Here is a 947-nt window from a genome sequence, read left to right as displayed (position 1 = left end):
CGCTGGACCAAGGGGTCCGCTTTTCCTCACCCCGAAGGAAGCGGCTGCAGCAGGTGACCTAGAGCTCCGCCAGCCAAGCAAGCCCAGGTGACGCCGGCGGGGCCACCCAGGTGCGTCGCTGGGGAGCTCGCGGCGGCGCGAGGCTGCCCGACGCGACCCCCACCTCGCCTCCTATGTCTCTCGAGTCACGCCCGCAGCCCCACACGGATCACCACGTGTCTGGCCATGCCCGCCTGGCCATCCTCGCCTCAGTGCCTCCACAATCCCAGCCCAGCCGGCCTCTCGGCGGACACTGGCACGCGAACCACCCCAAGCGCGCACCGCGGCCGCCAAGGGAGCAACGCGCGGAAGCCGGGGCCACCGGCGCCGGTTCCGCCTCGGAGGCCGCCACGTGCGTGCGCGCATGCGTGAGACGAGCGCGCCCCGCCCGGCGCCGGGCTCCGAGGAGCTGAGCGCATGCGCAGCGTGACGCCTCGGGGCCGGCGGAAGGCGGTGCTGCTGCCGAAGGCTCCGGCGCGCTTGCGCAATAGCTGAACGCGGGCGTTTCTTTCCTCCCTTTTTTTCGAATTGGTTTTGGGGGTAGATTCGAGTTACAAAATGGCGGCTCGGAGCTCGGTCGGCGCTGTTTTACTGGCGGTCTCGGGCTGAGCGGACGGCTCCCCCAGCTCACTGCCGAACACAGAGAGACGGGTCCCCGGGGGACATGGTGTTGGAGACTCCGGGCTTGCTGAGCACGACTCCTTCCAGGCTCTCCGCGCGCCAGAAGCCACCGAGCGCGCTCCGCCGGGCGACCCACTGCCGCTTCAGCCCCGAGCGCCGCGACCTCGGCCCGGCTCGCTCCCGGACTTGGCCGCGCCCACGATCCTGCGAGTGCCGCGGCGGCCGCCGGGGAGGTGAGAGGCGGCGGCCAGCGCGCGAGGGTCAGGGGCCGGGTGGGGGGGTTCGCG

The 947-nt window shown here is 72.0% G+C and overlaps 1 protein-coding gene across 1 annotated transcript in view; it reads left to right on the top strand.

The window, feature by feature from the left end:
• Window positions 1-829: 829 nt before the first annotated feature.
• Window positions 830-947, top strand: part of NUP50 (nucleoporin 50) — a 23,207-nt gene continuing 23,089 nt past the window's right edge. The window contains exon 1 of the mRNA XM_008055176.1: window positions 830-893. The gene's annotated coding sequence lies outside the window, so the exon portion shown is untranslated. The remainder of the gene's footprint in view (window positions 894-947) is intronic.

Source organism: Carlito syrichta, unplaced genomic scaffold (assembly GCF_000164805.1).
Source record: "Carlito syrichta isolate Samal-C Ts95f unplaced genomic scaffold, Tarsius_syrichta-2.0.1 Scaffold301761, whole genome shotgun sequence".
NCBI classification, from domain to species: domain Eukaryota; kingdom Metazoa; phylum Chordata; class Mammalia; order Primates; family Tarsiidae; genus Carlito; species Carlito syrichta.
The sequence above is the reverse complement of the archived record's forward strand: the minus strand, read 5'-3'. Positions and strand labels throughout refer to the sequence as shown.